At 47.5% G+C, this 13,461-nt stretch overlaps 1 pseudogene across 1 annotated transcript; it reads right to left on the bottom strand.

The window, feature by feature from the left end:
* Positions 1-953: 953 nt before the first annotated feature.
* LOC309642888 lies at positions 954-12,793 on the bottom strand (annotated as a pseudogene). The gene is made up of 2 exons: positions 12,648-12,793; positions 954-11,905 (listed from the first exon to the last, which is right to left on the bottom strand). The product of its transcript is annotated as an uncharacterized misc_RNA (transcript).
* Positions 12,794-13,461: the final 668 nt, after the last annotated feature.

Here is a 13,461-nt window from a genome sequence, read left to right as displayed (position 1 = left end):
CCCATCCCCAGGGAGGAGCGCCTAGGACCTCAGCAGCTACTGAGGGTCATATTCCCAGATGACATCCAAGTGATCCTAACAGATAGTAGGATTTGGTGAAAGTGATGTCACAGCATTGGACCTCATTTTCACTGGGGCCTGCCAACCACTCTGCTGCCTCCTTGAAGGCAAACATCTTCCCAAAGAGATGGGGAAAGTTAAGTCCCCTTTGCCAGGAATGCTGGTAGCTATTATTGTTGATGAGAACAAAACAAGAGCACAGATGGAATGAGGCTGAGACAGGGAGCCACCCAAGGACAAGGGTCTCAGGGGCCCCTGTCCACTGTACATCCATCCAACCATCCATCTCACCCATCCACTATCTAACCACTTATTCTTCCAGTTACCCATTCATTCCACTTATCTTTCCATCCACCATCCAATCATAATCTATCCACCATCCACCCCCTGCAATCTTCATCCATCTATCCATCTGATAATCCATTCAACCCTTCATTCATTTATTTGTTCAAGAATATTTATTGAGCAGCTATTATATCCTGGGCACTGTGCCAGCTGCTGGGAATGCAGCTGGGAACAAGGAAAATGTGGTTTCTACCCTCATGAAGTTTACAGCCTTGTGGGGAGACAGACAACAAGTAATTACACACACACACACAAATCAGAATTACATATGTGTTAACTGCTATGAAGAAGTTCAGGTAAAACCAGGGAGGCTAAGGAAAGTTTCCGTGAGGAAATGATGTTGGAGCTGGGGCCTGAAAAGGGGTGGAGTTGGCCAGGCTAAGCACGAGAAAGAGCATTCCAAGAATCAGACCCCAAAGCAGGAAGGAGGTGAGCAGTGGGGAGGGGCAAGAGCTAAGACTGGAGAGGAGGAGGGACCAGGGGCCAGCCCTGCAGGTCAGGTGAGGAGTTTGGTCTGTATCCTAAGAGGACTGAGGGTGATTAAAAAACGTAGGCATAGACTACATGATTATACTGGCATTTTAAGGCAATCAGTGTATTGGTCGTGTAGACTGTGGAGGGTACGTTTGATGAGGGTCAGAGTGGAAACAGGTGGACAAGTTCAGAAGCTGCCTCCAGGTGAGAAATGATGGTGGCTCAGACTTGGAAAGGAGGGGGAGATGGAGAAAAGTGGACAAGTTCTAAATATGGGCTTAGATTGGGCTCCATGTCAACTCAGCAGAGGCCAGAAGGAGACAGGTCCGAGGAGCAGGGTTGGGGGTCCCGGCCAGGAGGAAAGGGGCCTTGACAGGATGCCAAAAGCCCACACCCCTAATTTACCATCCTTCCAGGACCTTCCCTCGCACTCAGCTGATCACCTTGTGCCAGTGAGTAAAAGTTCAGTTCCCAGGTCAGGCCCAACCGGAGTGACCAAGCGTCCAGTTTGCCTAGAATTGAGGGGTTTCCCCGGACAAAGGACTTTCAGTGCTGGTCACCCTACACCCAACATCCATGTTGGCAGGGGAAGTCAACAGCCTTGGGAGGTAGTTTGGAAAGTGTAAGACACAATGTCCAGAGAATGGGCTGAATGCACATCCCCTGGTTCTGGGCAAACGGGAACACAATTACTGAGCATCTAAGAGCTGCATCTCCACCTGCACAGTATTCTCCTTTTACTGAGTGCTCTTATGACTATTGTCTCTCTGGGCCTTACAACAGTCCATGAGAAGGACCAGCCACATATCATAGATGAGGAAATTGAGGCCTTGGATGGGGGGAAAGGGAGGCACTGTTAAATGGTTGGTCCGCGTGCCCCCAGCTAGGGAAGAGCCAAGTAGAAGTCAAAGCCACACCTCCCACCTGTGGCACAGCTGCCCACTCCTCGCTGGGTGTGGAACCAGGAGTGGCCTTGGCCTAGGGCTTTAGTGGGGAGACAAAAGTGTTCCCCCGAGCCTGGCCTTAGCAAGCTCTCAGCCTAAAGGGGCAGAGAATGGCGTCCACAAACTGTGATGCCACAGGACAGCCTGAGCTCAGTGTGGGGACAAAAGAAGAAACATGCGGCCATGAGATCTCAGGAAGAAAGGGTGCAGGCAGAGGAGTCACTGAAGATGGACCCAGAAGGACTGATCAAACCCCTGTGTCTTCACCTGTGGCTCGAGGTGCATAGCCAGATCACTGCTTCCCCAACCCGGGGCAGCTTGGTGACATCACGGCCTCTCAGTCCCACCCCAGATCTACTGCATCAGTCTCTCCAAGGAATGGTGGCCCAGGGCTCCCTGATTTTAGAGCTCAGCAAGCGGTTCAGATGATGACCCAGGTCTGCAAATTATCTCCAGCCAATTTCTGTGGCCCCTCCCAGCCACGCAAATATCTTGAAATACACATGAGGAGTCCGTCAGCAGGTTCTCAGTGGGCAGCTACCTTATGAGACCGGTAATGTTAATACACCCATTTCACAGATTAGGAAACTGGCCCACACTAAGGCCAGCTAGTTCATGGCTCATTTCACTTGGTCTTAATTCCACCCAGAACCCAAGTTGTCTCAAACCTGTGCTTCACATCTGTGCATCTTAAACTAATCCACAGGTGGGCAAACTTTTCCTGCAAAGGGCAAGACAGTACATCTCAGGCTCTGTGGTCCACACAGCCTCTGATGCAGCAGCTTGACCCTGCCACAGCAGCACAAAAGCAGCCTTAGACATTATGTAAATGAGCAAGTGCAGCTGTGTTCTAATAAAACTTTATTGCTAGACAGTGAAATTTGAATTTCATACATTTTACATCACAAAATATTTTTCTCCTTTTGATTTTTTTCCAATGATGAAATAAACTTCATATTTTATGGAAAGACAAAAAAAACCCATAAAATTTTTCTCTGCCCATTTGGGCCTCCTCCCTGCCCTTTAGCGTATACTGTGCACCTGCATTATCCAGACCTCCTTAGGAGATAACACTCCTTCTTAATCTTGTAAAGGGTCATGATGACCCATAATTCCTTAGAAGATAACCTTCCTTCTTAATCTTGTAAGGGGTCACAATGACCCGCTACTTCTTGTACCTCCAGATCTGGGTTGCGTAAACTGTCAATATGTCATTTGTCTAAAAAATTATATAACTGTGCTTTGACCTCTCCCGGGCAGAGCCGTCCTCAGGGCTTTCTGAGAGGCTGTCTCCTGGGTTATAATCTTCAGGTTGGCTCGAATAAAATTTTCCATTTCTTTCTTAGATTGACTACCGATTAATTTTTTCATCGATACCAACCATTTAAAAATATAAAAACCATTCTTAGCCCACAGGCCATACAAAAACAGGTATCAGGTCAGATTCGGCACTGGCCGTAGTTTTGCCTGCACTAATCCATCCACATATAGGCAAGCAACCCTCCATAGCAATGAGCTGGGGTATCTGGGCCCTGGGGGCAGTTTTGGTCTCCGACCCATCACTTCACTTCCCCACCCCTTGCCCTGCCCCGTGCTCCTCTTTGCTTGTCCTTGGGCCTGCCCAGCCTGACCTCTTTGATTCCCAGATTTGCACGCACCCCTTGGATCCCCAAGCATAGTCAGTACTAACCACTCTGCCATCTTGCCTTAACAAGTCTAGCCCAGGGCCCCACTGCCCGTTGTGCTTTCCAGAGATCAGACACATTAATTGCCTACCATTTGGAAATTCAAGGTAAGGGCACCTATTTATTTTAAAAGAAAATCATATCCTCCCAGTCAGTTTGCAACCTATGGTGGGGAGGCATACCCAGCCCTGGGTAAGCCTGTTGTCAGAATCAAACAGTGCAGAAGTCACACTGGTTCCATGCTTTTCACAAACAGCCCCTGAAGTTCTAGTGTGACACTGAACTTTTTTTTCAGTGGATTATTTTCGCTACCAGCCAGTTCTGGGATCTCTCTCCCCTGGGGTCAAGTTCAAAGAGAATTCCAATGTGATTAAGTAAACATATGCAAGTAATAGATTTATGTGCTGCTGTGCTATTCTTTGTGATGTTGGCATTGGGGGTAGGGAATTATAACAGCTCCTGGGAGCTCAGCTTATTTGCTAAGAAATTAACTCATCAGTCCCCAGTGTGGATGAAAGCACTTCATGGGACATTTGAAATTCAAAGTGAAATGCATTCATGGCTCTATCATTTGAAGAGGACAAGGGGAAGAAAGATGAGGAGGAGGCAATGACTTGAACAAGAAAGGACGGGTGAGGAGTGAGCTGATGACTCTCTGCTGTTTGTGGATGCGTGTGGTTCGTGGGGAGAAGCAGAAGCAAGTCAGGTATTTCCGTCCATCGCAACTGAGAAATTGGACTGTAAATGGAACCTGGAGCAGTGAGCTGAAACTGCCCCACGTGGGCAGTTAACGGAAGCGTGGAGAGCTTTTCTCTTTTAACAAAGTACTTGAGCTATTATCTCAGCGTACCCACTGCGCACGGGGACCACACAGGCGGCTGGGCTGCCCAGGTAGCTAGAGCCAAAATAAAATTCTCTCTCAGCTCGGCCAGCAGATGCTCTGGTCCTGATCTGCCACCAGCAACAAATGATGTTTGGGACCCAAACCCTTCCCCAGCCACCCCTTCTCTACCCCAGGGTACAGAGGCCCTTTAGGAAAACAATTAGTCAACAGATTCATGTCACAGCCCTATCCCTACACATGCCCCCATTTAATCCTCACAGTCACCCTGCGAGGAGGCTTTATCATCACTCCACCTTGCACATGTGACAATCCCATCTTACAGTGGAGAAAACTGAGGCTCAGGGAGGTTATCGAGGCAGAGTGAGGGCTGGAAATCAAGTCAGCAAACTGAATCCTGAGCTCTTTTCATTATGCCACGGAGACAGGACCCTCATATCCTGCAATACACCATGCCTCAGCCCTCACATCAAACCCAAGCAACCTCTCAGCCCGAGACTCACTGAGGATGGGGAAGTGGACCTGGCCTTGAACGGGGAAAAGAAGTGGGAGGGGGCCATATAAAAGCAAGTGGAGTCCAACTCTCATCTGAGTGAGAAGAGACTGCATGGCCATGTCTGGGAAACCCGCATGGTGTTCATGAGAGCTTTACTGGCATCAAGGTCAAGCTGCATCTTGAGAGAACCCATTCCATGGGAAAGGGAGCCTAGGGGGAAGCTCTTGGCCCAGTCAACAGATTCGCTGGAGGGGAGACTCTGATTTCGGTGAGGGATTTGTTGTTTGCACTGGTTGGTCTCTCAGCCGGCCCCATGGATCCATGACGGAACTTTACAGAGAGCAGAGTTGGTAAGAGAAAGGGAGCTTACTGTGTGTCATTAAGACTCAGGTTCTGAGGCCAGGCAGACTGAACCTATGCCTGCTGCCCCCTCCTAATACGCACATGACCTGTGTAAGTCACTTGACTTCCCTGTGTGTATGTGGGATGAAGAAAATGAGTGATTTTGTGATTTTCTAATTCTATCATTCTTGTATCCTTGGCATGGAAGAAAGGAGACACGTGTAAGATAGAAGAAATCGGGTAAAAATCCTGTAGTCGAATTTGAATAGGAAGTATCAGTAAGTATTCATGATGCATTTTAACTTTAACAAAAGAAAAGAACTAGTTCTGAGATTTACTCACTGAAAAGGCCTAGAAACAATCACCAACCCAAGAGAAATAAGCATCCCTCACACCCAGATAGCACTTTTAAAATACCATTTCCTACTGGAAGGAACCAGGGCTACTTGGAGAAATGATTGGTTCCAGGACTGGCTCAGGAAATATACAAGATGAGACTAAGCCATCAAAGGGTCATGACAGAGGACTCAAGGGCCACTGGCTCAAGTTGAGAAAATCTGAGCATCCCTAAGGGTAATAACTGCCGTGGATCGAAACACACCAAACATACTTAAATCCATGAGATCATTAATGGCGCTAAACCTAACTGGTTACCGTTAGAGGATGCTAGAGAACCCATTCCTTATTTTGAAAACTGATAAAATTAAAGCAATCAAGCATTTAACCTATCTTTCCAGAAAGGACTGTGCCACTGAGGAAGCAGAGAGTTGATAGAGGGACATTTCTCATTATAGAAGTAACTGAGCTAATAAATAAAGAACAATGATAGAATTAGAATGTCCCATTTTGCAGTCCCTAATAAACTAATGGACCTAAGCATTGCTCCTCAATGGCTGCTAATATCACAGAGAGACAGAGAGAGCTACAGAGATAGAGATAGAGACAGAGAGAGAGAATCAGACATTAACTGCCTTCTGATAGAAGAACACAGCACCACCTATGAAGTAGTAATGACTAAAAAAAAACGAACTTGAATCTGATCAAGCTTCTGGATTCAGCTACCAATTTATAGGAAATACAGCAGAAGAGCATGTTAAAGGACACCAAGGGGCCGCAATCAGCAAAACCCAGACTGGGGAAGCCCCACAAACAGCCTGGTTTCTTGTATGATTAAATTGCAAGAAGGAAAAAAACAGATGGAGGGGGAGACTGTAGAATAAAAGAACGACAAATTTAGAAACAAATGAACCAGTCACGATGTACAAAATTTTGCGGATCCTGATTCAAATAAGCAAACTGTTTAAAAAATTTGACATCTATGAGACAACTGGAAATTTGAACACTGACTTGGTGTTGGATGATATTAAGAAATCATTACAAATTTCTTTTAGGGGTGGTAATTCTATTTGGGTATGTCTTTTTAGAAATAGCCAATGCATCCTTATCTCAGACACATACTGAAATATTTACGTGACTCTGCAGTTGAACTCTGAATAGTGTTGGCTACTGGAAAACCTCAGAGCCTAGGCTTCAGTGGGGGTGATGATGCCAGTTCTGGGGTATCCAAGAGATGGCGCCTGGTGGAAGATGGCCAATGCCTAGCGGAACCTTGGGAAGCCCGTGGCGCCACCTGGCGGATGAGAACTTGACCCTGAGCATGTTTAAGTTACCTCATGGGACACGCTAGAGACGCTGTGCCTACAGCTGGGGTAGAATCAGGTTAGCTGGGATTATTACTTGTAACACGGCTCTTCCATATGCACAGGCTGGTAAGGTCCACAGAAAGTCAGGCAGCTTATTATTCACAAAAAGGTGACAGTTTCTTGTACAAACCTGGAAGGACTTTTTCTAAATACTCAAATTTCTTGACAGTTTCCCACAAGAAAAGAGAATCCAATGGCTTCTTCTATTCAAGGTCATTTAAACCCTAGTATATTTGGGTTTAAATACACAGACCCTTCCTTTTCCTTAGAAAATTTTTCTCATATCAGTAGTGCTCAAACTTTGGAAGGCATCGGACTCACTTGTTAAAAATACAGGTTCTGGGTCATCCACCACCCCAGACCTTTATGGGTGGGTCTAGGAGAACCAGGGCCCTTAACAAACTCATAGACCTCCAGGAAAGGCTCAAAAGAAGAAGAAGAAGGAAAAACAGACCTCCCTCTCCCCTTCCCATTTGTTCAAACTCGGGATATTCAAAGCCCCTGTGCCTCTGTCCTGTAAGGCAGGTGCTCGCTCTGTGTCTCGAAGGTGCTGAAGCCTCAAGAGTGGGCCCAGATTACAGGCCCATGACCAAGGCCAGCTGACGGTCATGACGTTTCCCTGCTGTCCTGACCAGCTGATTACAGAATTTCCAAACTGCCCAGCTGCTCTATCTTCCCGTGGATACAAGAAGAGGGAGGGATCACCTGGTAGAATGATGACTTGGGGATGGGGATGGTTGATCTCTGAGGATGGAGCAGGCCCCTTCTTTATGCCCCAGACCTTGTGCAGGAAATAGAAGACCTGGCCCCTGCCCCAAAGGGACTCAGGGTCTAATCAGCTTTATTTCACATCCTCTCCTTCATCCACCCTCCACTCCATCCTCACCTGGCCCTATCCTGGACCAGGGCTTCCCATCTCCCTTGGACCATCCCAATAATCCCTACTCCACCATCACCCCCCTGAAGCCCAGCCCCTGAGATCTTCCAGTGGCCAGCATTATTCAGGGTTCAATTACAGAGTCGTTGTAAATATTTCAATATGGGTCTGAGATAAGGATGCATCTGATGAGGACTCTTTATTTGTTTAAAAAAAATCTATAATGGAATTCTCACTCCTAAATATAATTAACAATGATTGATTCATCTTACTAATCTTCTGAGCCTCTCACCTTTCCTAGCTGTCTTCCTTCTGTCTCACTTTCTTCCTAAAAAGAGGCAGGACCATGCTACAGCCCCTGTTTGAAGTCCTCTTTGGTCTCCTTTTTGCCTCCAGAATAAAGTCTAAACCTCTTGGCCTGACACCAAAGATTCCCGCCACCTGACCCCAGCTCACCTCTTCAGCCTCCTCTCCCGGTCAGCTGTCCACACCTCCTGTGCTCCAGCCACAAGAACTTAAACACCCTTCTCTGCTCACACCCCACACCACCTACCCACGGCACTTTGCTACCGGCAGTCCCTCAGCCGGAAGCATCCTCCTCTTCCAAGGCCCCATCACCCTTTACCACATTTTCCCTCGTGCTCTAGTCACAGTGAAGTGCTCTCTCCACCCACAGCAGGTTACTTTGAACTGTACAATGACATTTATTTCATCCTATCATGAACTCTGCATGTTGTTTCCCTCTTGGTCTAACTGTATCCCTCCCACTAGACGGAATGGCAGATCTCATTCATTCACCTCTGTCTTTTCCACAATGCCTGCTTCAGTGCACGTTACACAGCAGGTGCTATTTAATCCGTGTTTGTTGACTGACAAATAAATTGTCCTCTTGGGTGTTTTTATAAGAGAGCTTGTTCTCTAATAGTTCTTCAGGTGGCACTTGCACACATGCCAGCCATCACGCATGCCAGGAGGGATGATCCTAGCATTGACATGGAATCCCATGTTGAGGGCATGAAATGCCCATGCCCCAGCAAGGCAGTACTTTCTTGATATGGGGATAGTTTTAACTTCAGCATCCGCTGATGGGAGACAATTGCTGTAGCCCACAGGAATCTTGCAGGCAGTGCCCAGCCAAAACAAGTTCTCCCTACTGAAATCGGAAAGGCTGAGAATCCCCTTCTGTGGCCCCGGGGGACGGCCACTGTCAAAGGAACTGCACCAGCTGCAGACCCAGCCTGGAGTGGGTTTATGCACCAGCCAAGAGGAAGTGACACCAGCACAGCAGAAGTAAAACGCCCATGCTCATTCAGTCGGTTGGGGGCCAGACTCTGAAGCACCACACCCAATAAGGCTAGGAGATCTCTGCCCTGAATATACCCACCCTGAACCATGGAGGCTGACGGGGCCAGCCTGCCCCACGTCACACAGCTGCAGCGCGCAGCTAGGAAAGCGACCTGACCCCCTGCACTTCCTGGATTCACATCTTCCACTAATCACGGTGCAACTCCAGGTGTGGCTGACCCCATTCATTCCCCACCCCCTCCAACCAGAAGCATTTCACAGCATTCTCTCAAAAAAATCCAACTCTACAATTCTTAGTGAGATGTAGATTTTACTAACACTTTGGTGGGAAGACAAGGAAGACATTTTATACATCACAAGGCGAAGCTCCATAAAAACCACCTTTAAAAATTCTCTGTTCTCTGCATATGTTCCCCTCCAGCTTATCTCCTTTTGTCACTTCCCAAATTCTTCTATTGTCCTCAGCCCTGGCCTGAAACCCTACTGAGCAAAAAAGGCATTAAGCATCTATTGTAACTGACGTTTGTCCCTTGGTGGAGATGAGAATCCTTGCTCTCCATCCAGACACAGCTTCTCGGCTGCTGATCAGATTGTTCTCCATAAGTCCCTTCTCCCTCCCCGCAAAACAGTTTCCTTTGTGGAGGAGAGATTATGCTATTGAGAAATTAAGTTAGTCTTCACAGTGGCGCAATAATAATAAGTTGAGTTTTTTTCCATCCATCAGGCACTGTGTAAGGAAGGCACTGACATGCGTGACTTCATGTAATGCCCCCAACGACCTTGAGAGGTAGGTACCCCCACTGTTAAGGTGAGAAAATTTAGTCCCAGAGAGATTGAGCAATGAGCCCAAGGTCAAACAGCTAGTAAATTAATGAAAGACAAGTCAAATTTTTTTAATGAGCAAAGATTTGAATAGACATTTCTCCGAAGAAGGTATCAAGTGGCCAATAAGTACATGAAAAGATACTCAAATCATTAGCCACTGGGGAAATGCAAATCAAAACCACAGTGAAATACCACTTCACACCCACAGGACGGCTATACTCAGAAAGACAGATAATAAATATTGGCGGGGATATGGAAAAGTTGGAGCTCTCGTACGCTGTTGGTGGGAATGTAAAATGGTGTAGACACTTTGGCAAACAGTCTGGCAGTTCCTCAGAAAGACAGAGGGAATTCCCTGGTGGTCCAGTGGTTAGGAAGTGGTGTGGTAAAAAAAAAAAAAAAAAAAAAGATAAATATAGAAGTGTCAGGGCTTCCCTGGTGTTGCAGTGGTTGAGAATCTGCCTGCCAATTCAGGGTACATGGGTTCGAGCCCTGGTCTGGGAAGATCCCACATGCCACGGAGCAACTGGGCCCGTGAGCCACAACTACTGAGCCTGCGCATCTGGAGCCTGTGCTCCGCAACGAGAGAGGCCACGACAGTGAGAGGCCCGCGCACCGCGATGAAGAGGGGCCCCCACTCGCCGCAACTAGAGAAAGCCCTCGCACAGAAACGAAGACCCAACACAGCCAAAAAATAATAAATAAAATAAATAAAAATATTTTTTAAAAAATGCTAATTATATTTATTTAAAAAAAAGGGAAAAGAAGTGTCATATAACTCAGCAATTCCACTCCTAGATATCTACACAAGAGAAATGAAAATATGTGTTCACCTAAAAACTGTACACAAATATTCATAGCAGCATTATTCATAATAAACAAAAAGTAGAAACAACACAAATGTCCATCAACTGATGAATGGAAAAATAAAATATGGTATATCCGTAAATTAAATATTATTCAGGCATAGTACTGATTCGTGCTACACAATATACATGAACCTTGAAATTATCATTCTAAGTAAAAGAAGACAAACACAAAAAGCTACATATTGTGTGACTCCATTTATATGAAATGTCCAGAAAAGGCAAATCCATAGGGATAGAAAGTAGATCAGTGGCTGCCTGGGGCTGGGGGGAGGGGAAACGGGAAGGGACTGCTTTGAGTACAGAATTTTTTTTTTTTAATTTTTTGTCAGCACTGCATGGCATGTGGGATCTTAGTTCCTCGAACCCGCGCCCCCTGCAGTGGAAGCACAGAATCCTTTTTTTTTTTTTTTGATATTTATTATGTTTATTCATAATTTGATTATGCTCAGTGGGCAGCACATCTCCAGGAACCTCCCGGAGCCAGGTGATCTGAGCTACGGTCACAGACCATGCAGGAGGCTTCACTAGGGTTGGGAGGCTGAGGGCTTTCCCGGGGCCCGTGTGCTGATAGGGAAGGAGGAGAGGGTGCGAGCATCTCCATTTCTTACGTCAGGACTCTCTCCTTTCTACACTTCCTCCATGCCCTGTTAGTCATCCTCATCCTCATCCTCTGGAACAAAGATATCATGCTCCTCAAGTAGAGCAGCAAAGTTCTTGCTAATGAGCGTCCCGACAGAGAGAAAGGGGATCACGATGGAGAACACACGGAGAAGGGAGAAGGACATTTCACCGGTTTGGGCAAAATGGTGCCGCTGAGAGTAGCGATGACTGACCTCATGGTACCAGACTCCGAACTGAGCCGCCCTGTCCGTCGTCCGTCGGAGACCTCACCACCTTTCCTCAGGCTCAGCCGGCCCCGGAAAGCCCCAGATCCGACGGGTGCCAACGCCAGCCAGCGAGCCCCCCCCACGCCATCTCCCAGCTCCGTCCCTCGTCCGGGCAGCTGGAAGCCCGGAACCTTAACCACTGGACCGCCGGGGAAATCCCTGAGTGCAGAGAGCGATGAAAATATTCTGGAATTAGACAGTGGTGATGGTCGCCAAACATTGTTAATAGAATGAAAACCACTGAATTGTGCACTTTAAAACGGTGAATACTATGGTATGTGAATTACACCTCAAAAACAGACCAACAAAACAGCTGATAAAAAGCCAGCCAAGAGGGCTTCCCTGGTGGCGCAGTGGTTGAGAATCTGCCTGCTAATGCAGGGGACACGGGTTCGAGCCCTGGTCTGGGAAGATCCCACATGCCACGGAGCAACTGGACCCATGAGCCACAACTACTGAGCCTGCGCATCTGGAGCCTGTGCTCCGCAACAAGAGAGGCCGCGATAGTGAGAGGCCCGCGCACCGCGATGAAGAGTGGCCCCCGCTTGCCGCAACTAGAGAAAGCCCTCGCACAGAAACGAAGACCCAACACAACCAAAAATAAAATAAATAAATTAAAAAAAAAAAAAAAAGCCAGCCAAGAGTCCAACCCAAGCCTCTTGGTCCTGCTCTGACACCCCTTAAAATGCCCATCGCAGCCTCACACCACCAGGGTCCCTCATGAGGAGAATCTCACACCCATATCTGCTGCTGAGGGGCAGCTGGCATTTTTTTACCGTGTGACTCTGGGAACAAGGCCCCACCCTTACAGCTAGCTGGATGGGGGCGTGGCCTGGAACACCCCCAGCCTGGCCAGAAACCTGTGACTTCACTCCACACGACAGCCCAGGTCAGTCAGATCTCCCTCTCCCTCTCCCTCTGGAGTCTGGAACCGGAGAACGAGGGACTGAAGAGGTAAGCTGTGAGGGACGGACAGAGGGGACGTGGGGGAGACCTGCACTCAGAGCAGCCCTGGGAGACGGTGAGCACGTGGAAGGCGGAGGAAGCAGCAAGGATGGAACAGCCAGGGAGGGCAGTCAGAGGAGGGCAGAACGAGGCTGTCTTCTTCCTTCCCAAGGCTCTGTGGGCTCCTTGAGCCATACTCGAATTCCTGCTCTGATTCCGAGTCCCTGGGGTGTCTTTACAGTAGCCACCTGTTCAAGGGAGGTCTGTTCTTTGCCCTGAAAAGAGCCTGATGACACCCAGCAGGCATTTGTTGACCCAGGTTGGATAGACCAGCTCCCCCAGATTCATGGCCTTAGGGACGGGTTCTTCCGTTTACAAAGAAAACAGCAGATCTCAATGGTCTCTTCTGGAGCCCAGCCGAGAGAGCATCGGGCCATCTGCCTGAGATTCCATATGTAGGACTCCAGGACCCATCTTAGATACTGACCTCAGAAGCCCTTGCACCTGCCCGGCAACGAGAAGATAATACACAAGGCGTAGGTTTCCACAGTGCGGACCAGTTACCATCTTGGTATCATTCTTTACTTTCCTTTGTCTTCTGACTTATTTGCTATGATTTAGCCTCTGCAATCCCCTCAAGTTAACCCAATTTTTTACAGACCAACAATTGGTGTGGAATAATAAAGACAGTCAAACTAAATATCTTATCTGGAGTGACCTTGAACTTATCAGTATTCTTCAAAGTAAGGAGAAGACATTTCACATCTCACTTTTAATGAGGAAAAAAAAACTGTTGCTGGAAATATTTACCTTTCATCTACTGCGCTGAGAGATGGGGGAGATTTGTCGGCTTTGATCTCCAC

The sequence above is a fragment of the Balaenoptera physalus genome, assembly GCF_965194825.1.
Source record: "Balaenoptera physalus genome assembly, chromosome: 14".
NCBI lineage: Eukaryota > Metazoa > Chordata > Mammalia > Artiodactyla > Balaenopteridae > Balaenoptera > Balaenoptera physalus.
Note: the sequence above shows the minus strand (reverse complement) of the source record. Positions and strands in the feature narration are given on the sequence as shown.